Raw genomic sequence first — 24,607 nt, 5'->3', positions numbered from 1 at the left:
CGAGACAAAGGAACACCTCCGTTTCGGAGTGTTAGAGGACAAGTTGGGACATGTCCAGCTCTCCACAAGTTCTCTTATACTCACTCGACTGGTAAGCATTGAAATCCGAGAACAAAAACAATCTATGTCACTTAAATCTTCACGATAATCGCTCACTATGCCTTCACTGTCCGTGTTGGTAAACAGAGCCACGCTTCGACACCTTTACTCACATGATATGACATCCATCACAGCGATAAAGTAGGTCAAGCTCAGAGGCGGTAAATAAAAATTCTGATATGGGTAACCAAACGTCTAAATCCTTGTTCAGTGTAATTTTATGGTAAAAAAACCAAAACAAAGACAACATGTGGAAAAAGCTTTTTTTTATTCTTCAAGAATATGTAAAAACGTCATGGCGTGGCAGGAACCCTTTAATAATATCTATGGAATAAGTACAAAATAAGCATGCAACAAGAGGTAGACAGAAAGAAAATCATTGTCCTCCTGATACCACTGCAATAATCTGTGGACAGTCCATAGAAAAGTATGTGCAACTGTCAAACAAAAACTGACAAATCAATCGGAATGAGGGCTTTTGTCTTCTGTTCAATGAAGTAGCATATGTTTCAGTAAGAATTCACAGCTGTCAAAAAAAATGCCCTGAGGGAAAAATACAAATGACATATGGACACTGCCAGTCAAACGTGTGGACACACTTTTCCATTTAACTGAATGGAAAAGTGTGTCTAAAAGTTTCACTGGTAGTGTAAGTGGTCTCGTTTTTCTGTATTATGAGATCTTTCATTTGGGATTTCTTGTAAGGGACTGTTTATTACTGGTATTCATTCTTTTATTACTGCAGTTTATTTGGTTTAGTGCTTTGCCACTAGGTATAGTTCTGTATAAACAGTTATGAAAATTATTAGTATTAACAACAAATGCATGATTTTTTTTTTTTTTTTTTGGTATATAAGATGCACTGGAGAATAAGTCATAGAATCAAACTAGTAAAAAAAAAACATACTCTGGAAAATATGGCAAATAGTGCTCTGTTCTGTCCTGAGTTCTGTTCTATGTGTCTCCATACGTATGAGAAGAAAAACAGAAAACAGAGTATTTGGCTTTGTTAACAGAATATCAGACCAATTGGAAGCGCAGATATCACACATCAGTGGTTTCAGCACTGGAATACCAACAGACCTCCTGAGGCCTTATGGACAGGCATCCAGTGGCACAGCCTGGCAACAGGCTCCCTATCTGGACAAGCATAAAATAGCCCAAGGAATAGACCGGAGATGGGGAAAGTAATGACGTTTGGCTGATGAGCAAGTCACGCTGTGGCGCTTCCACTCTAATGGTCCCATTGTGCACACAAACAAATACGCTGCATGTGGTCACAGCTCCACTTGAGGATGATTTCTGGAAGTTCTATTGAAAATGTCTGAAGCTCAGTGTCAAGAAGCTCTCAAGAAACATGAGACCTGCTGTCCTTCCTGTGTGGGTTTTGGGGAGGGCTTCCTGGCCCTGGTTACAAGTGTGCAACAGATGGCCAAATGGACATTCATGACTGGACCTTCTGGTGCCATCCTCATTTCCACATATGCATCCCCTTGCGGCTATGGCTTCCTGGACATTGTCTCCTCACAGCTGTCACTTTGACGACACACTCAACAGAGCTCAATGTGTAAGAGCACACATAGCAGCAACAAGACTTGAAAAGTGCCGTGCGTGCAACAGATTTCAACCCATTAGTGCAGCAGATAACTGAAACAATCATGCAAATGATGGTAAAAAGCATCAAATTTGGCAGAAATACTTAGACTCTCTTTTGAAAAAAAAGATTGGCCACTTGACTTTTCAATTGGTGGTCAGGTAGGGGTCAATTGAAGAATTACACAGAGGTCAAAATTAAAAGATGCTCCAATCATATTGAAAAATGTTCCACATTATTATCACTTTACCGGGGCGTTGCTAGGCCAGTATCGTAGATTTACTTCGATGCTACCTGGCTATACCCGCCCGCTGTGCATAAACAAATGACGTCATAGTGCGCAGCCCAAGAACTGTCCGCAGAGGGGGAAAAAAAAAACTGTCCGCAGAGGAAAAGATGAAAAGACGAGAAATGTGTTTTGGTCCCAATATGGATATTCTTGATGATTTTCTCACGGATAGTATGACAATGAACAGCAGCCAGCTTGATGAGGACGCACTGCCAAATTTGGAGAGCAGCACACGCCAGCCAACACAAGCAAAGTTAAAGTGAGCCAACTTTTTATGTACGCGTTACGTGTTGTGTAGCTCAGTAAAAAGTGATAATAATGCAAATAACATGCTATTGTCATGCGGTATGCATTTTCTGAGTCCCTCCATTCATGATATTCACCCTCGGGCGACTGGGCGTGAACGTCGGGCCTCTGAAAATGCATACCGCCCTCCAAAAGCATGTTATTGTATTATTATTTGCCTGATCATAAAGATTCCAAAAAGTATAGTTTGGACTATCTGTGACTGAATTCTATGGAGTTACGGGCTAAAAACAGCAAGAATGGTGACAAAGCTCAGTTTCATTTTGTACAGCGGTCAAAAGTTAAAGTTGCTCCAGTTTTGGTAAAAAGTGATGCAAATTATAGGTTGAGCTAATAGGATTAATAAATGGAATAGGTTTGACAGTGTTGATTGCTTGGTCTCCAAAGTAAAGGTCAAACAAGGTCTGCGTCTATTGGATTCTATGACATGTGACATATGTTACCCCATAACGTGATACATGGTCCAAACTATTCCTTTTTAAAACCGTGTTAACTAGTAATTTGCATCACTTTTTACCAAAATTGGAGCAACTTTAACTTTTGACCCCTGTACAAACTGACACTTGATACGTCACCATTCTTGCTGTTTTTATCCCATAAATCCATAGAATTCAGTTACAGACCATCCAAACCATACCTTTTTGGAATCTTTATGATCAGGCAAATAATGTGGCATAGGTTTCAATATGATTGGAGCATATTTTAATTTTGACTCCTGTGTAATTTTCAATTGACCCCTACCTGAGCGCCAACTGAAATTCAAGTGGCTAATCGGTTTCTTCAAAAGAGGATTATCTGAGAAATATTTCTGCCAAATTTGATGCTTTTATCACCATTTGCAGGATTCCGCTCAAAATATTCTCTTATCTGCTGTACTACATTGTGTTTTTACAAACAACACATTCTTACGTATACGAGGTCTGTGAGAAAACTATACAACCTTTTTTTTTTTCAAAAACTATATGGATTTGAATCGTGTGCTTGCATCAGACAAGCTTGAACCTTTGTGCGCATGCGTGAGTTTTTTCACGCCTGTCGGTTGCGTCATTTGCCTGTGGGCAGGCTTTGAGTGAGCACTGGTCCACCCCCCTCGTCGGATTTTTATTGTCAGGGAAATGGCTGAGAGACTGCCGCTTTGCTCCATGAAATTGTTTTCAGAAACTGTTAGAGACAGCCAGTTGGAAACCATTCGAAAGATTCAGATGGATTTCAGTGAAGAATCTGTCGGCGTCACATGGATTAAGGAGTATTAAAACCTTTTTAAAGACGGCCCACAGCGGCGGAGGGCGTGCGGCGCACCGAGCGGTCATCGACAGGCTGGAACGACCAGATCATTTCGAAACTGAACGCTGTGTTGAGCCGGGACATCGTGTGACTACCACAGAAATGGCGAGAGAGCTGGACATAGCACTTTTGCGGCACATTCCACTGTTACAGGAGATTTTGTAATGAAAGACGTGTGAGGATTTCGCGCGTTGGCTCCGTGCCAACGTGCTCAACAAAAAAAACACTCAACAAAAAAACGCCTCCATGTTGGAAACCATTCGGAAGATTCAGATTGCTTTCGGTGGCTTTTCAGTCGAGTGAGTATCCAAGAAATTGTTTAACAGCTGGGCATGTTCCAACTTGTCCTGTGAGACTTCCAACACGGAGGTGTTGTTTGTCCAGCGCCATGAGCGGCTGCCTCCCGATGTGCGAATCTGTCCGCACGTCTTTCATTACAAAATCTCCTTTAACAGTGGAATGTGCTGATAAAGTGCTGATCCCGACCTCTTCTGAAACTTCTCTGCTAGTCACACAACGTCCTGCATCAACAGAGCCTTAAATTTGGAAGTGATCTGCTCGTTCCAGCCTGTCAATGGCCGCTCTGGGCACAGTGCGTCCTCCGCCGCTGTGGGCTGTTTTTAATCCAGTTTTAATAGTTATCAAAATTACTACATTTAACTCCAAATATACACTCAGTTGCTAATTTATTAGGTGCACTTATTAAGAAGCACTTACTGAAAAACCCTGTAACTAATCCCCCTTCATGAAGACGTGAAGGTCAATCCTCTTATTAATCAAAACTACAAGCTACAAGTGTTTCTCGGCACTGGGAGTTGGGGCTTGAAAGGACCGCACATTGTAGGACGGTAGACAGTTTCTCAAACAAACCAAAAATGGAACTGATATAATTGTGTGTTCTGTCTAATGATGAGTAAAAGTATTGGAGCTCTGGAAATTGCTCACTAATGCTGGAGGGCATTCAGTGCATTTAACATCTTAACATGTCCCACTCTTCATCTCTCTGACTGCTGGATTGGAATCCTCATTGATCATATCAGATTGGTTAAGTAATTGATTGTTACTGGTTATTAACCTCTTAGAACTTTGGACCTTCTTGCCAGCATCTGAGAAAAGCCTATAATCAGTCACAATTGGCAGCTGCTAATGAAATTAGTTACTGGTTCTGCCTCACAACTTTGTTTGTTCCACAAAGTATTGGCAAGGGCATAGAGCTGCCATGATTCTCTCTCCCCTGAGAATGAAGTGATAGAAAAACTGCAATGCAGATAATGAGCTGGTGTGTCTGTGTTATCTCTTTATAATTACTTTTTAAATGTCTGATCAAAATCTAAAGATGATGGAGATGAACGCTTTGACTTTACAGTTTGTTTGATGTCCACAATATCACAATGAATACAAGTCTGAAGATATCCTGAACAAATACATTGCTGCAGTTAAATGATACAAAAATACCTTTCACGATATGTCACTAATTACTTCCTTTACAAAGGTAATGTTATCACTGTGATTTGTTTATCAACAATCAATCTCAAAAGCGCAATAATAGATTTCAGTGAATTTTTTTGGTGTGTTTGGCTTTGAGTTGAGGAAGACCATATTCTATTTTGTAGTAGATGCATAATACTTGTTCACACTTTGGTGTTATCCAGAGATGGTTGGTCACTCAGTGGCACTGTGGTGTTGTCCCTTCAACAAAAACAAATATACTGCAATATAATGAATAAATCAGAACTGAGTATGGTTTTCTCAGAGTCAAAATGTCTAAGTGCCTGTCAGTGTCAGTATGCACTTAAATGTGTTCCAGCACATTTGATGTTATTTAATTGTGTTTCAGATTGGGAGAGTGGCACCCACTTCCTGGGTGCATGAAATGAAAGTCTATGGAAGGTCATCATATTTTTCAGAATCATATTAAATACATGAATTATTTGTCATCTGATGTGAGAGAGAGAGAGGTCATTAGCGTAACAATATGTTCACCTGATTAACAGTTTTGTTGAACAGTCACATTTAGACTGCCGTGTTGTCTGTCTCGTCACACTCAATCTGACTGAAACCTTCTCTCTGCTGCAGCCAGGAAAACTGATGGGACTCCTGTAAACAGAACCCATTGCATTTTTTTGTATTGAGTTGCTGCTTTACAACTCCAATTCCAATGAAGTTGGGACGTTGTGTGAAATGTAAATAAAACAGAATATAATGATTTGCAAATCCTCTTCTACCTATATTCAATTGAATACACCACAAACATAAGATATTTAATGTTCAAACTGATAGACATTTTTTGTTTTTGTGCAAATATTTGCTCATTTTGAAATGGATGCCTGCATTTCAAAAAGCTGGGACAGGGGCAACAAAAGACTGGGAAAGTTGATGAATGCTCAAAGAACACCTGTTTGTAACATCCCACAGGTGAAGAGGTTAATTGGAAACAGGTGAGTGTCATGATTGGGTATCAAAGGAGCATACCCAAAAGGCTCAGCCGTTCACAAGCAAAGATGGGGCGACGCTCAACACTTTGTGAACAACTGCATGAAAAAAATAGTCCAACAGTTTAAGAACAATGTTACTCAACAGTCACTTGCAAGGAATTTAGGGAGTCCATCATCTACAGTCTATAATATAATCAGAAGATTCAGAGAATCTGGAGAACTTTGTACACGTAAGCGACAAGTCCGAAAACCAACACTGAATGCCCGTGACCTTTGATCCCTCAGGTGGCACTGCATTAAAAACTGACATCATTGTGTAAATGAGTTTGTGTCCATGGCATGGGCAACTTACACATCTGTGATGGCACCATCAATGCTGAAAGGTACATCCAGATTTTGGAGCAACACATATTGCCATCCAAGCAACGACTTTTTCAGGGACGTCCCTACTTATTTCAGCAAGACAATGCCAAGCTACATTCTGTACATGTTACAACAGCATGGCTTGGTCATAAAAGAGTGTGGGTACTAGACTGGCCTGCCTGCAGTCCAGACCTGTCGCCCAATGAAAATGTGTGGCACATTATGAAGCGAAAAATACGACAACGGAGAACCCGAACTGTTAAACAACTGAAGTCATACATCAATCAAGAATGGAAAAGAATTCCACCTACAAAGCTTCAACAATTAATGTCCTCAGTTCCCAAACGCTTATTGAATGTTGTTAGAAGGAAAGGTGATGTAACACAGTGGAAAACATATCACTGTCCCAGCTTTTTTGAAACGTGTTGCAGGCATCCATTTCAAAATGAGCAAATATTTGCACAAAAACAATGAAGTTTATCAGTTTGAACATTAAATATTTTGTCTTTGTGGTGTATTGAATATAGATTGAAGAGGATTTGCAAATCATTGTATTCTGTTTTTTTTTTTTTGTTTTTTTTTTTACATTTTACACAACATCCCAAATTAACTTCATTGGAATTAGGGTTGTAAATTGAACCCTGGTGCATCCACACATCACCTTTAACAGATGGAACTACTGCTCTTATATTTTCTGCATGTTCATCTCGGAAATAATACAGTGCATCTGGAAAGTATTCACAGTGCTTCACTTTATGTTACAGCCTTATTCCAAAATGGATGAAATTCATTTTTTTCCACAAAATTCTATACATTATCCCATAATAACAATGATGAAAAAAATTTTTTTTGTTGTTTTTGGTTTTTTTTTTGTTTTTTTTTAGATTTTTGCAAATATATTAACAATTAAAAACAAACAAACAAAGAAAAAAATCACATGTACATAAGTATTCACAGCCTGTTCAAAGAATCTCAAAATTAAGCTCAGGGGCATCCTGTTTCCACTGCTAATCCTTGAGATGTTTCTACAGCTTAATGGAGTCCACCTGGGGTAAAATATGTTGACCGGAGATGCTTTGGAAAGGCACACACCTGTCTACATATAAGGTCCCACAGTTGACAGTGGATGTCAGAGCACAAACCAAGCATGAAGTCAAAGGACTTCTGTAGACCTCTGAGACAGGATTGTCTCAAGGCACAAATCAGGGGGAAGGATCCAAAATCATTTCTGCTACTTTGAATGTCCCAATGAGCACAGTGGTCTCCATCATCCATAAATGGAAGAAGTTCAGATCCACCAGGTCTGTTACTAAAGCTGGCTACACATCTCAACTGAGCGATTGGGGAGAAACAGACCAAGAACCTGATGGTCACACTGTCAGAGCTCCAGCATTCGTCTGTGGGGAGAGGAGAAACTTCCATATGGACAACCATCTCTGCAGCAATCCACCAAGCAGACATGTACGATACAGTGGCCAGACGGAAGCCACTCCTTAGTCAAAGCACTTTGCAGCCCACGTGGAGTTTGCCAAAAGGCACCTGAATGACTCTCAGACCACGAGAAACAACATTCTCTGGTCTGATGAGACAAAGATTGAACTCAGTGGTGTAAATACCAGGTGTCATGTTTGGGGGAAAAAAAGGCAACATCATGCAGTGGGGATGTTTTTCAGCGGCAGGAACTGGGGAGTAGTCAGAATTGAGGGAAAGATGAATGCAGCAAAGTACAGACACATCCTGGATGAAAACCTACTCCAGAGTGTTCTTGACCGCAGACCGGTGTGACAGTTCATCTTTCAGCAGGACAATGACCCTCAGCACACAGCAAAGATAGTCTCAGGACAACTCTGTGAATGTCCTTGAGTGCCTCAGCCAGAGCCAGAACTAAATCCAGTTGAACATCTCTGGAGAGATCTGAAAATGGCTGTACACCGACGCTCCCCATCAAACCTGATGGCGCTTGAGAAGTGCTACAAAGAGGAATGGGCAAAACTGCACAAAGATAGGTGTGACAAGACTGTGGCATCATACTGAAAAAGACTTGATGCTGTAATTGCTGCCAAAGGTGTATCAATAAGGTATTGCACAAAGGGTGTGAAGACTTTTATACATGTGATTTCTTCTTTATATATATCTATATATATATCTATCTATATATATCTATATATATATATATATATATATATATATATAAATTTACAAAAATTTAAAAGAAAAACTTAATTTCATGTTGTCATTGTGGGGTGTTGTGAGTAAAATTTGAGGGGAAAAAATGAATTTATTCCACTTTGGAAAAAGGTTGTAACATAACATAATGTGGAAAATGTGAAGCCCTGCGAATACTTTCCAGATGCACTGTATGTGATGCACACCAAATACATGGAGGCAGCCAGCCTGTCAGCCTGGCTGAAACATCTACAAGTACAGAAATCATAATGATCACAACGATTCAAGGGAAATTTAAGGGCATTTTAAAATTAAAATCGCATTACTTGCATTTTAAAATTGCAATACTCTGCTGCATAAATATTCTTTATACAGCTCTAAGCCATATTCAGTGACTACAAAATGTTAACTTATTCATCTACTGACCTGTCGGAAGAAAAGTGGCTGTAAAATAAATGATTTGCACTAACAATAATCTTCAAGGTGTAGTCACACTCTGACGGACTGAAAAAACTGATTTGTAATATTGAAGTAATTTGTCCAGTGACAAAAATCACAGAATCCATTGGTTTCTGGTGGATTTTGGATGGAATGAGTGGACAATGACTGAATGTGCATGCACAGCACTTTTGGAGGTGAACATATGATGAAACACGTAATGCACAGACAACACCCAATGTCTACTGGGCATTCATTGGCAAGTTTTGAACAATTACAGGATAAAATGGTAAACAGTCATGCAACCACTGGGGAAGCTCTCCATGTGATGCCCGTTCAAAGTTTTGAGAAAGCACAAAACTTTCCGATGGACTCGCAGGAAATCAGCCGATATCTCCTGACAAGGAACACATTCAATGAATGAGAAAATAATTTGTACAGAACAAAAACAGACAGGAATGAAGATCAAAATTTCATATTCGCTCCTCCTATGCTTCCTCAGTCCGTCACAGACTTTATATTTTGTTTGTCCAATTACGTATGGCCTCTAAAAATGGAGGAATTGTTCTAGAGCCCATCAGAGAAACCTCAAGGCCAAGGAACCATCATTGTATCTTGACTGATCCTGCTTGAGAAGAGGAAGCAGTTGGCCTGACAGTACTGACCAATGGAGAGTGAGGCAGGATGATCATCTAACCTGGAAAGAACAGCTGAACCCAAGGAGGCAGGAACCACCAGGAAAGGGGTGCAGATCTCAGCTAATAGTAGCAACTAAAGACTGCAACTGAGAGGGAACGAAGAGCAGCCTTTCATGAAATTGAGCCACTGTGACTGAGGCTGACAGACAGAGGGAGAGAGTGGGAGTTCTTGGCTTGTTGGTGTGGGATTTGAATGTGTTATCATATTGGCAGAAATTGGTGACATGCTTTAACCTTCCTCTGTGCTCTGGGATTGAACCTGTTAAAGATGGGAGAGAATCGACCTAAAAACCTAATTGTACAGTTAAATATCAAATTGCTGGAGTGTTACTTCAAATGTGTCATTAACATTCAGAGCAACACAACTGCTGTATGGCTGCCACTGTGATTTAATTTCTTCCAAATGTTCTTTCTTGGTCTAATTTTTCCACCTGCCTGTGTGTAGCTCATTAACGGCGAGCTGCAAAGCCAGTTTGACTGCTGTATATGGTCATCAATCAAATTTGCTTTCAAAGTAAGCAAAAGCAGTGAAACTTGCATGGCCACGACTTGTCTTGTCTGAAAATCCCTTTAATTATCTTTTCAAATGCAATGGTTCAAATCCAAATGACTTGTCACTACTTGATTCAGAGGTGTCTTATCTTGTTATAATGATTCTGCTTCTTGAGACATAAAATATGACAAGCATTGGAGGGCTGACGCATACATACCCTGCACACTTTACACAATGTACAAGTAAATATACATTATGTCTGTAAAGGTGTTTTAGACTATGTAAGACTTCATCATGACTATTGTATAACGTCACTAGGAAGACATTCATTGCAATCACTATCAAATATTTCCATGATCAGTATAGGCTTTAGATCATCCTTCTCAGCTTCTTTGTGATTGATATATACAGAAAAGGTATTTTTTTCAACTATGTTTTCTTTGACCTTTGACCAAACTACTCCACAATATAATCACATCTAAATCTCCATACACGTAATTTTTCCACCAGGCTTGATCCATCTGGACTTCTTCATTGGTGAAATACAAAAAAAAAAAATTGTTGAAATTATTATTATTATTATTATTATTATTATTATTATTATTATTATTATTAAGTAGTATTATTTGTCATAATAATATGAAAAAATATCTTCAAGGGTGGACCTTTAATCTGGGGCTGTAGTTGAGGTAAAAATGTACATTTAAATAATTACACAGAAATTCGGTATAACTGAATTCATCAATAAGTAGGAACATAAAAGTAACACACAGATAAGATCACATCACATCTGAGTCATCAAAAATGACAACACAACACAAACATTTCAATTAACATATGAGCAGGCATGTTTTCCTAGTGCATCTCTGTCCACATCAGGACTGATTTTTCTAATTATGTGCAAACCTCTGTCCAGCCATTATTCCCACATGACAGAGCTTGGCCTTGTTATCTCTGATGGCAAGGCCTCTTGTCTCCCTGAATTCACAAATTAAATCCAGAAAAAAGCCTCCTTTTACGCTCTGTCCTCAGTAAAGGCTCTCTGCTGCCTTCTAGCATTTATATCACATACTAACCTTATTAGGCAAACTCCAGTCCAAACTCACCAGTTCACTATCAGCATCATTTCCTGTGGAACAGGAAAATAATGTTTCCATACATATCGTTTCCATTGGTCAAGAGCTCTGTGAGAAGTTACAGTGTTTATTGGACATCGCAGGACTACAGGTGTTGTCTGTACCAACAACTTAGTGGTAATTCTACAGCTGCTGGAGCTGCTGAAAGAAACACATTGTTTGATATGATGGGGGGACTCGACATTTCAAACACTTAAAGTGCACTAGGGAAGACTGTCCAGGTATATGAACAGATGCTATAGTATACGAGGTCTGTTAGAAAACTATCTGACCTTTTTATTTTTTGCAAAAACTACATGGATTTGAATCACGTGTGATTGCATCAGCCAAGCTTGAACCTTCGTGCGCTTGCGTGAGTTTTTTCACGCCTGTCGGTTGCGTCATTTGCCTATGAGCAGGCTTTGAGTGAGCAGTGGTCCACCCCCCTCGTCAGATTTGCATTGCAAGGAAAATGTCTGAAGGATTTGGAGCTTTGCTGCATCAAATTTATCCAGAAACTGTGAGAGACAGCCAGGTGGAAACCATTCGGAAAATTCAGACGGCTTTCAGGGATGATTCTATGGGGATCACACAGATTAAGGAGTGTTACAACTGGTTTAAAGACAGCGCACAATGGCGGAGGGTGCGCCGCGCTCCGAGCGGCGATCGACAGGCTGAAACGATCAGATCATTTCCAAACTGAACGCTGTGTTGATCCGGGACGTTGTCTGACTACTACAGAAATGGCAGAAGAGGTGGACATACCACTTTTTCACCACATTCCACTGTTACAGGAGTTTCTGTCATGAAAAGACGTGCGGAGGAATTCATGCGTCGGGACAGAGCTGCTAATGGCGCGGGACAAAAAGCAATGCCGTGATGAAGCCTCACAGGACATGTTGTGGCATGTCCAGCTCGTCCACAATTTCTCAGATAGTCACATGACTGAAAAGCCACCGAAAGCCGTCTGAATCTTCCGAATGGTGCAAGAGCTGGGCATGTTGCAACATGTCCTGTGAGACAAACACGGAGGTGCTTTTGTCCCGCGCCATTAGCGGCTCCGTGGCGAATTCCTCCGCTCCTCTTTCCATGACAAAACCTCCTGTAACAGTGGAATGTGGCAAAAAAGTGCTATGTGCACATCTTCTGCCATTTCTTTGGTAGTCAGACGACGTCCCGGTCTGGACGTTTCAGCCTGTCGATTGCCTCTCGGAGCGCAGCGCACCCTCCGTCATTGTGCGCCATCTTTAAAACGGTTGTAACACTCCTTAATCTGTGTGATTCCCATAGAATCGTCCCTGAAAGCCATCTGAATCTTCCGAATGGTTTCCACCTGGCTGTCTCTCACAGTTTCTGGAAAAATTTGATGCAGCAAAGCTCCAAATCGTTCAGACATTTTCCTCGCAATGAAAATCTGACAAGGGGGGTGGACTACTGCTCACTCAAAGCCTGCTCACAGGCGAATGACGCAACCGACAGGTGTGAAAAAAACTCTTGGGTTAGTGTCTTGGGTTAGATTTTGAAGCAGATTGGTAAAAGGTCAAGATGAAAGTCACCAAAAATATAGTCAGAAAAACACTTTCCAGGATTTTTGTTTTAGAACCAATAGGGCCAGAGAGAGAATGTAAATGAATCAAGCAGTAAATGATTACCCTGTGCATCAGCAAAGTGGTGAGCAGAATATTATTTTCACTGGTGTGTATGTCGACAAGATAAAAACAGATGGGTGGAGTTTTTTCAAACTTGGTAGGGATATTACTCAGATATCTTAAGGCAATTCGATTTTGGAATAGTTAGGTCACAGATCAATCTTTATATATTGAATGATAAGTCAATATAGCAGTTACCATGGCAGGCCTAGCGCTAATTGGTCTAATTTGCTTCTAAGTTCCTAATAATTAAGCTTGGAAAATGTGTGAAGAAGCTCTGTGCACCATCCTGAGAACTATAAAACAAAACAAAATCCATCAAGAATTGACAGAGAAGAGCAATTTTTGTAAAATGTAGACCTAATTAGACTAAATGGATAATAGGTTCATTAATAAATAAAACTTGGCAAATGTGTGAAGATGTTCTTTGCATGATCCTTGAAGCTATAAATCAAAACAAGCAGAACAACAATCCATCAAGAATTGACAGAGAGGAAGCATTCTTTGTAATATGTCGACAACTGATGACAGGCAACAGAATGTCATGATGGCATTATGAGGTGTTGGTAAGGCCGTATGGATAGGATGACCTAAAATGGTCTGTAAAAACATCTCAATAATCAAGAAGCTTAGATGGATGAGAGAGCACACAGTGACCCACAAAATACATATTACAGATACAGTAGTGTTCAGAATAATAGTAGTGCTATGTGACTAAAAAGATTAATCCAGGCTTTGAGTATATTTCTTATTGTTACATGGGAAACAAGGTACCAGTAGATTCAGTAGATTCTCACAAATCCAACAAGACCAAGCATTCATGATATGCACACTCTTAAGGCTATAAAATTGGTCTATTAGTAAAAAAAAATGTAGAAAAGGGGGTGTTCACAATAACAGTAGTGTGGCATTCAGTCAGTGAGTTCGTCAGTTTTGTAGAACAAACAGGTGTGAATCATGTGTCCCCTATTTAAGGATGAAGCCAGCACCTGTTGAACATGCTTTTCTCTTTGAAAGCCTGAGGAAAATGGGACATTCAAGACATTGTTCAGAAGAACAGCGTAGTTTGATTAAAAAGTTGATTGGAGAGGGGAAAACTTATACGCAGGTGCAAAAAAATTATAGGCTGTTCATCTACAATGATCTCCAATGCTTTAAAATGGACAAAAAAAAAGAGACGCATGGAAGAAAACGGAAAACAACCATCAAAATGGATAGAAGAATAACCAGAATGGAAAAGGCTCACCCATTGATCAGCTCCAGGATGATCAAAGACAGTCTGGAGTTACCTGTAAGTGCTGTGACAGTTAGAAGACGCCTGTGTGAAGCTAATTTATTTGCAAGAATCCCTCTGTTAAACAAAAGACGTGCAGAAGAGGTTACAATTTGCCAAAGAACACATCAACTGGCCTAAAGAGAAATGGAGGAATAGTTTGTGGACTGATGAGAGTAAAATTGTTCTTTTTGGGTCCAAGGGCCGCAGACAGTTTGTGAGATGACCCCCAAACTCTGAATTCAAGCCACAGTTCACAGTGAAGACAGTGAAGCATGGTGGTGCAAGCATCATGATATGGGCATGTTTCTCCTACTATGGTGTTGGGCCTATATATTGCATACCAGGTATCATGGATCAGTTTGGATATGTCAAAATACTTGAAGAGGTCATGGTGCCTTATGCTGAAGAGGACATGCCCTTGAAATGGGTGTTTCAACAAGACAATGACCCCAAGCACACTAGTAAACGAGCAAAGTCTTGGTTCCAAACCAACAAAATTAATGTTTTGGAGTGGCCTGCTCAATCCCCGGACCTAAATCCAATTGAGAGCTTGTGGGGTGACATCAAAAAAAGCTGTTTCTGAAGCAAAACCAAGAAATGTGAATGAATTGTGAAATGTTGTTAAAGAATCTTGGAATGGAATAACAGCTGAAAGGTGCCACAAGTTGGTTGACTCCATGCCTCACAGATGTGAAGAAATCATGAAAAACTGTGGTTATACAGCTAAATACTAGTTTAGTGATTCACAGGATTGCTAAAAAAGCAGTTTGAACATAACAGTTTTGAGTTTGTAGCATCAACAGCAGATGCTACTATTATTGTAAACACCCCCTTTTCTACTTTTTTTTTTTTTACTACAACCCCTGGCAAAAATTATGGAATCACCGGCCTCAGAAGATGTTCATTCAGTTGTTTAATTTTGTAGAAAAAAAGCAGATCACAGACATGACACAAAACTAAAGTCATTTCAAACTTTCTGGCTTTAAGAAAAGTCAGTAACGGTTACTTTTTTAGACCAAGCAGAGGAAAAAAATATGGAATCACTCAATTCTGAGGAAAAAATTATGGAATCACCCTATAAATTTTCATCCCCCAAATTAACACCTGCATCAAATCAGATCTGCTCATTGACATTGACCCTATGCCATGACATTGACCCTATGTGTCTTTTTGCAAGGAATGTTTTTGCAGTTTTTGCTCTATGGCAAGATGCATTATCATCTTGAAAAATGATTTCATCATCCCCAAACATCCTTTCAATTGTCCAAAATATCAACATAAACTTGTGCATTTATTGATGATGTAATGACAGCCATCTCCCCAGTGCCTTTACCTGACATGCAGCCCCATATCATCAGTGACTGTGGAAATTTACATGTTCTCTTCAGGCAGTCATCTTTATAAATCTCATTGGAAAGGCACCAAACAAAAGTTCCAGCATCATCACCTTGCCCAATGCAGATTCAAGATTCATCACTGAATATGACTTTCATCCAGTCATCCACAGTCCACAATTGCTTTTCCTTAGCCCATTGTAACCTTGTTTTTTTCTGTTTAGGTGTTAATGATGCCTTTCGTTTAGCTTTTCTGTATGTAAATCCCATTTCCTTTAGGCGGTTTCTTACAGTTCGGTCACAGACGTTGACTCCAGTTCCTCCCATTCGTTCCTCATTTGTTTTGTTGTACATTTTTCGATTTTTGAGACATATTGCTTTAAGTTTTCTGTCTTGACGCTTTGATGTCTTCCTTGGTCTACCAGTATGTTTGCCTTTAACAACCTTCCCATGTTGTTTGTATTTGGTCCAGAGTTTAGACACAGCTGACTGTGAACAACAAACATCTTTTGCAACATTGCGTGATGATTTACTCTCTCTTAAGAGTTTGATAATCCTCTCCTTTGTTTCAATTGACATCTCTCGTGTTGGAGCCATGATTCATGTCAGTCCACTTGGTGCAACAGCTCTCCAAGGTGTGTTCACTCCTTTTTAGATGCAGACTAACGAGCAGATCTGATATGATGCAGGTGTTAGTTTTGGGGATTAAAATTTACAGGGTGATTCCATAATTTTTTCCTCAGAATTGAGTGATTCCATATTTTTTTTCCTCTGCTTGGTCTAAAAAGTAACCGTTACTGACTGCCACAATCTTTTTTTCTTGATTTCTTATAGTGTTTCTTAAAGCCAGAAAGTTGCCATTTGAAATGACTTTAGTTTTGTGTCATGTCTGTGATCTGCTTTTTTTCTACAAAATTAACAACTGAATGAACATCCTCCAAGGCCGGGTGATTCCATAATTTTTGCCAGGGGTTGTAATAGCCCAATTTCATAGCCTTAAGAGTGTGCATATCATGAATGCTTGGTCTTGTTGGATTTGTGAGAATCTACTGAATCTACTGGTACCTTGTTTCCCATGTAACAATAAGAAATATACTCAAAGCGTGGATTAATCTTTTTAGTCACATAGCACTACTATTATTCTGAACACTACTGTGTATGATACACAGGGAAGCATCGTAGCTTTGTGGTTAGGACTGTTGCCTCACAGCAAGAAGGTCATTGGGACTGATTCCCACCTGTGGTCTTTCTGTGTGGAGTTTGCATATTCTCTCTGTGTTTGCGTGGATCCCCTTTGGGTGCTCCAGTTTCCTCCCACATCCAAAGACATGCAGGTTAGGTGAGCTGGAAACTAAGTTGTCCATAGGTGTTGGTGTGACTGTGTTTGTGTGTCTATATGTGACAGATTGGCATTCTGTCCAGGGTGTACCCCAGTGTTGTATAGTAACAAAGTAAAAATACTTAACTACTGTACTTAAGAACATTTTGGGAGACTTTGTACTTTACTTGAGTTTAATTCAGCTTACTTTCACTTTTACTTCACTACATTTCTGACCTTAATTGCATACTTTCTACCCGATACATTTTCTATACGCCATGCCGTTACTCATACAAAACACACACACACACACACACACACACAAAAAAAAGTTGTGTTTTTACCCAGAGACACCACTGATTACTAGTGACTGCAATGAAGTCAGGCTGATTTGTCATGAGGCATGTCCGGTAGGCTTTTTTGCAGTTGCGCACGATCATTCACTTGCCGTGAATTGCAACTACAGTGATGGAAGATGACAAGCAAGAAGAGATGGCAGCAGCAACGTTGGCTACAGATGGAGAAGTTGAAAATGTACACCGGTGGCCATATTTAAGCATAATGTTCTCTTACGCTGGAGCGAAAAATTCGTCCTATCAGACGAAATGTCTCTTATGTCTCCCGAAAAACACTGAACTTCTATCATATAAAAACTCCCCCTCCAACTTGAAGAAGCACATTGAGGTAAGTTTTAGGTTTGCCCCATCAGTATTAACAAAAACTAGACGTGAAGTTCGTGTCTGTTAAGGTTAGGGTTGGGTATCGAGAACCAGTTCCTTTCAGGTATCGTTAAGAAATGATTCGATCCACCAACATCAATAAGCTTTTTGCTTAACGATTCCCTTATCGATCCTTCAGAGTGGCTGTTGTTTTGGGGGGGGGGGGGGGGGGGGGGGGGGGGGTGTTTGTCAGTAAAATGATAATTTCTCAACATTGATTGCAGACCTGCAGTGGGTCTGTAATCAACTTTTCTGCAGCGCGGCTTTGCTTTGAACCTTGAACCAATCGAAGCAGTGATTCGCAGATTGAAGCAATGCTTCGATCTACGATTCGTGGATTCATTGTTTTATTTCGCTTTATCCTAATTTTTCCCCGCTAAAACCCTGAAGAGCATATGTCTGTGAGAAATATTTTTATGTTAAACCGACCTGTTATGGTATGCGTTAGCATGTCTATGGCGTTTTCAGTGTTAAAGTTAGCATTAAGCTGTTCGCATCAGCAGGTTTGTGTTTTGTTTTCTGTATAATTAATGGCTCAGCGTTCGTTGTCATAAATGAGTCAAATTGTAATTTTTTTAATTTATTTTTATTCATATATTAATAATAATAGCAACAATAATAGTCAATAATAATAGACTAATAATGTTACAATACAATTTTAGAGAAAGAGACAAAAAGAACCTAATAAAACAAAACACAACAAAAAAGATAAAACCATATAACAATGAAAATAAATCTATATACATAAATGGCTACTTTTGTCTTTTCTGTCTGTCCGGAATAGGCTCTAAAACTACAAAAGGTGGACTCCCCAAAGTTACATATTCTGACCCACCGTGACATGGGCTACAACCTGGTACTATTTTCAAACAAAAAAAATGAATATTAAGACAACAATATTAACAATAATCTGATACATACAGTTGAACCATATGTACCTCAGTGGCAGTTGTACTCCAGCACAAATCTCTCAGCTTTAATAGTTGGCCACTGGCCCTATGCATATATGCAGGAGCTCAGTAGCCTGCCTACTGCTATAAACAGAGACCAGACTCCTGGGCTATCTGCTGCTGGCTGCTGGCTAGCACACATAGCGTGGGTGTGCATGCCAGCTTGGTTGTATAACCAAGCAGATTCAAATATCCCCCTTGATATGAATGCATCCTTTCTCTGCACATGCTGCACGTGGGTGCTACAAACCTGTTTGACTCTCCTTGAAAAGATTTGAACAACTCTACAAACTTTAGTGTTTTCAGACCTGTTTATAGCAAAAACAAATGTGAGTATTCTGTCATTTACTGACTAATGATATACTGAACATTTTGATTGTAAGAATATAAATACACAATTCAATACAAAGTAACTTTCTTCCATGTGCTTTGTTATCCCCATACTCCCCTCTACCAATATTACACCCATGATATTTGACACCATGTGTGAATGAGTAGATATGCCATCCTACTTAAAAATAGTCCTTAAATCTGGTTTAATCATTATGGGAATATGCACCCTCAAATTGAGATTTTTCTGTACCTAATGGCCAATACTGCGTTATGTTTATCAACTTCAAAATAAATACAGGGTAAACTGTTCATAATGCTGTCCCCAGGAACAAGGATTTAGACCTCCAGATAAGGTGCCAGCTCAGAGATGTAGATGGTGTTATGTGTCGACGCGGGTTGAGGAGCGGACCTGCGTCAGACGGAACCCAGCGCTACAAATAACCAGAAAAGCGGTTCCAAAAACAATATATTTATTACACCCACTGTGCATAAAAGGTGTAAAAACAAAAACAGCGTCCCTCTGGTGGAGTGACTGTTGGCACGCTCTCCAGCGCCCGCAAGGATCAAAGCCCGGCGCTCCTGGACTCACTACCACCGCCAAACACCCCCCAGGTGGACACGACAAACCGACTCTCTGTGAAGCAAAGAAGAGGTGAGGTAAGTCAGCAGTTACAACAATATCTTTCAAAAGACACACGCTATCAGCAACACATTCAGGTCTGTATCTTTTTTAACTTTATGCAAATGAGCAGCTTCTCACAACAGGTGGAGGATCACTTATCCGCACGCCACAGCAGTGAGAAGCAAGCGGCACAATTCTCATCACAATTCAAGTATACTGTGTAACAAAACACCAAGTTACTATCAACAATTAATCAAACACTTAATCACCTCTGATGTGTGCTGACAGCATGTGTCCTCACCCTTCCTTGCTTCACGGGCTCGATGTGTCAAACCCAGGCGCGGTCCTCAGCGTCTCACAAACGAACATCACAAGGTCGAGTTCCCGGCAGTTCTGCTTGAATCACACATGCCTTAAATGCAGAACGCCATCCAATTATCTGCTTCAGCTGAAAGTCTTTAAGGTTGCATGTGAGCACCAGTCACAGGTGCTACACATGATGTTGATGAGGGTGAGGATTCTTCAGCCAGCACCTTCTCCACAGACAAATCAGTTTCCATGCCACCTGAAGAGCAAAGAAAAGAAAAGAACACCAAAACATCCAGCCACACCCCCCAACACACAACAGATGGGTTCTCCCCATGCCAGGCATTGGTGGCTGAGAGGGGGTCAATCCACATGAATTTTGATAAAACTTATACACAATCACTATGATATAATACTTATCCTAATACAGCCTTTCCTTCTGGAATGAAGGTTTTCACTCTTAGCAGAGAGCTTTCAACCACATGCTGTAAATTAAACTTTAAAAGTTTACTGGATAAAATATCAAGCTTTGTCTTTTCTTGCAATTTGTACATGTATTTCTAAACATTTGCACATTTTCTAAAAATAAAGGTGTCGAGTGTACATGAAGTGTATCACTTGCCTAGCGTTGATCATAATGTATCAGGCAAACGCATGTTTTCTGTATCACAATGACACTCTGCAGATCATTTGAAAAAGTGATGTAGTTCAAACTGCTGATGGGGCAGCACCCTTTCAGTCAGCCAGTAAGCGGGCATAAAGCCTGTGTTCTCCAATGGCGCGTTGTATATAGGCTGCTCATTATGATGTCATAAATTAAATTTTGTTATTTATCAACTCTTCACAACCTGCTGTCCTATTATAATAGTGCACTAGCTTTGGGGTTTATCTAATAGTTTTGGTATGTTGATGTTTCATGGCTCAAACTGTTTTAGTGGTCAAACCTCTTTTTTTACAATTGAAAAGATTGTTTGTTCTCTAAATATACCAATGAATGCATAACTTTAAGAAATATGCAAGGCAACATTTACACCATTTAAAGATGGAATGCCTCAAAGTGTGCAAAAAGAAACCACTACTTTTGCTGATAATGTGGCTGGCCTGAATATGGCAGAACCTGCGATCTTCCACAGTTAGTCAGATGCTCCAGAGTTGGTAACCCCAATCAGCTGTATATCCACTTTCCTGACAGAAGGACAAGGAACATTGTCTACCAAGAGGCTCTTCAGAACTATTGGTCAGTAAAAGCTACATTTAAATATATATTCAACATCTCAAATCCAAAATTAACATTTGCTTAAAAGCCATTTTATTTTTGTAGCATTCTTATAAACTAGATTTGCAATGTATCAACAGTTATAAAGGTCATAACATCAATTCTGATTAATGATTATGAGCATACTTGATCTGCAATATAAGTCTGTAGAACCTTCATTGTTGTTTCTTGCATGCAGCAAAATTCAGTTTTCTCTCTTGGTTTGGGGATTCCACCTATTTTGGGTTTTTAGTTCAAACCTTTGCCTATTTGGACTACAAGTACATATATACTTATAAGATATCTACAATTATGACAAAATATAAACTTTGGAATATTTTGTAGATTATATCTTAAACAGGTTAACCTGGGCAACACCGAGTACCCCAGCTAGTAAATACATATAGAAATAAATAACTGTTTCCTGTGAACACCTAGCGAGTAGCCTACTCTTGTTTAGGTTTTGAAACCTTGTTTCTGAAGTGTTTTTGTGTGATGTGCACAATTTTCAGTATTTTGACTAATACTACCAGTCATTTTCAAGCCTACATAAACTTTGTAATATTAAAAAAAAAAAAATCAGTCAGTTTTTGATTATTAACATTTACTTGTGCTCAAGACTTGAGTACATTTAGTTGTACATTACTTGACGTACTTAAGTACAATAAATACTAGATACTTTAAGACTTTTACTTGAGTAGCATTTCAGTCGGTGACTTGAACTTCTACCAAAGTCATTTCTTTAATGGGTATCTGTACTTTTGCTTAAGTGTGATTTTCTGATACTTTATACAACACTGGTGTACCCTGCCTCGTGCCTAATGACTGCTGGCATATGCTCCAGCCCCTCCATGACTCTTAATTGGAGTAAGCATGTATAGAAAATGGATTTATGCATCATAAATCATAACAACACAAAGACATCATGAAATGCTGATATAATCTCAACCCCACCCCCCAAAAAACAACATGGTTCAGAATATCGCTACAAACAATAGTGTTATTGAAGTGATCTACAGCTTATACTGACAGCTCATCATTTTTTATTGCATGGCATACGTGGTGCCATGATAATATCATGAAAATGCTTTGAAATAATGTCACAATAGTCCAAATACAATTTTCAATTTATTAATTTTCAATTTATTAATTTATATAGCGCCATCTCACGACATAGTTGCCCCAAGGCGCTTCACATAAACACAGTTTATGACAACACAAAGTAATTTAAAAGAATTTAAAATCAAAAGGGTACAATAAAAAGGTAAAACAGTAGAATAAAAAGAAATTACAAAGCAAACATATGAGGTCTGTTAGAAAAGCATCAGACCTTTGGCTGGGAAAAAAAAACTGGCTTACCTGGAGCGTTGGAAACCTAATCACCCTCGAAGTAGTCTCCTTGGGACTCCACACATTTCTCCCAGTGGTGTCGCCACTGTTGGAAGCATTCCAAAAAAGCCTCTTTTGGAATGGAGTGCAGCTCCGCCGTCGTTGCAGCCATAATGTCCTCTCTTGTCTCAAATCGCATTCCTTTTAATGGTCTTTTAAGTTTTGGGAACAGCCAGAAGTCGCAAGGGGCCATGCCAGGAGAGTAAGGCGCCTGTTGAACCACCGGAGTCTGGTTTTCCATCAAAAAAGTCTGAATTAAGTGAGAGAAATGAGCTGGAGCATTGTCGTGATGGATGCGCCAATTTCCTGTGGCCCACAACTCCAGTCTCTTGCGCCGCACACCATCATGTAGACGATGGAGAACATCCCTGTAATACTCCGTTATTGTTTGACCCTGTGGTGCGTACTCGTGGTGTACCACACCACGGGAGTCCAAAAAGCAGTCAGCATGACCTTGATGTTGCTGCGCACTTGGCGTGCCTTCTTCGGTCGTGGCGACATGGAATGCTTCCATTGTGATGACTGGAATTTGGTTTCCGGGCCATACCAGTACACCCAGGACACATCACCGGTGATTATGGTGTCCATAAAGCTGGGATCACTTTGTATGGAGTCCAGCATGTGAGACTTCAACACAGCATTGCTTTTGCTCCGCCGTCAGCAACTTTGGCACAAATTTCGCCGCCACTCGTTTCATGCCCAAATCTTCTGTCATGAATGGAATGTGCCGAAAAAGTACTAATGTCCACCTCTTCCGCAATTTCTCGGACAGTCACACGACAGTACCGCATAACCACAGCGTGCACTTTGGAAATGATCTCGTCATTTCGGCATGTTGAAGGCCGAAATGGTTCTCTCTCCACGGTTGTGCGTCTTTAAACCCGTTGTACCACTCCTTAATTCGTGCGATGCTCATAGCTTCATCTCCGAAAGCCGTCAATAGCGTTGCTCCAAGCATTCGGCCATTTTCCTCGCAATAAAAATCCGCGGAGCGCACAGCACCCGTCCTCACACAAAGGCTGCTTACAAGGAAATGACCCAACCGACAGGCGGGAAAAAACTCACGCAAGTGCACGAAGGTTCAAGCTTGGCTGATGCAATCACACACACAATCATTCAAAGGTTATTGCAAAAAATAAAAAGGTCTGATACTTTTCTAACAGACCTTGTAAAAACAGAATAGATTAATGATAAAACAGTCTAAAAAAGTGGGTCTTCAGACTTGATTTAAAAATCTCCACCGTGTCAATACAAATTTCCTATTTTTGCATACACGGTGTGCATCACCAGTCTGACATCCATAACTTTGGGTTTTGTTTGTTTTGTTTTTAATTGATCCACAATAACAGTGCCATTCCTGACTGATTATGAGTGGAAACACACTCACAAATAATGTGTCACTACACCTGACTGTTCATGAGTATCATCAAACAAAGCATTTGAACTAGCTCACAACTGTGGGAATGAACATGATGCCCAATAGGTGGGCAAAAAAAGAAAGAAAGTAATATTCATTTATTGTCAGTGATTTGGCCTGGTCAGGGTGCTGAGCCCTTGTTTTTCCCCTGTTTGTGGTTTTCCATCTGCTTCGGCTTTGATTTATCAGTAAATATTTTCTTCATGAGTTATTCTGTTATGTTTCTCTTATCACTTTGTTACTTTTCATACTTTAGCCATTGTCCAGTCCTGTTCTTTTTTCTGTTCAGCTGGTTTGTTTTCATTGTTTATCATTTAGCTTTCATCTGTGTATGTAGCTGTTGTTTTCTGTTGTACTTTTATATGGGGTTTTGATTTCTGTTTATTAGTCTGTTTCTGTTTAAGTTTGCTTTTGTATTGATTTCCTGATCAGTTCCAGTTGCTTTTGTTCACATGCTCATGTTTGATTTCAGTTCTTGTTTTTGTAGTTTCACATTCAGTGTTAGTTTATTCCTCACACCCAGCTTATTATGTTCACATCACTGCACCTGCCCCATGTCTTTGTCTCCCACCTTGTTTATGTCTGCTTTGTGTTTTCATTTACTTCCACTCTTGCTCCAGCTCACTGTCTGTTACTTCACTCCACTCTGTGCTTTCCTTCCTTCACTATCTTGTACTCTGCACAACCTTTGTCTCCCTGGGTCACGCCCCCTTCCAGAGAGTTCCAAGCACCTGCTTCACATCACCCTAATTTGTTTGC

General features: G+C 39.9%; 1 protein-coding gene across 1 annotated transcript in view; it reads right to left on the bottom strand.

Moving 5' to 3' along the window:
- The window catches only part of tsnare1 (T-SNARE Domain Containing 1), a 426,977-nt gene that overhangs the window by 388,905 nt on the left and 13,465 nt on the right, over positions 1-24,607 (bottom strand). The gene's annotated exons all lie outside the window — the stretch shown is intronic.

This window comes from Thalassophryne amazonica, chromosome 7, assembly GCF_902500255.1.
Source record: "Thalassophryne amazonica chromosome 7, fThaAma1.1, whole genome shotgun sequence".
Taxonomy (NCBI): Eukaryota; Metazoa; Chordata; class Actinopteri; order Batrachoidiformes; family Batrachoididae; genus Thalassophryne; species Thalassophryne amazonica.
This window is presented reverse-complemented; position numbering and strand designations above follow the sequence as displayed.